This window comes from Theobroma umbraticum, unplaced genomic scaffold (genome assembly GCF_002168275.2).
Source record: "Theobroma umbraticum cultivar Fairchild unplaced genomic scaffold, ASM216827v3 scaffold_60.0, whole genome shotgun sequence".
Lineage (NCBI taxonomy): Eukaryota > Viridiplantae > Streptophyta > Magnoliopsida > Malvales > Malvaceae > Theobroma > Theobroma umbraticum.
The window spans coordinates 359,622-359,826 of NW_018397288.1; positions in this window are offsets into that span (position 1 = coordinate 359,622).

A 205-nucleotide genomic window follows, 5' to 3' on the forward strand; every position below is an offset into this window, starting at 1 on the left:
AGGCATATTAGTTTCATGGATTTCATCCAATTAGACTTATAACTCATTATAATTGATGCTTTATTGGTGAAGGAAAATCTCTAATCAAACAACATGAATGATATTGTTTCATGATTGGAATCAAGCCTTAACGAACCCTAATTGGTTGCAGGGCTTATCCCAACATGCAAGTATTCACTTTAACATCTTTTGGTATCAAATAATT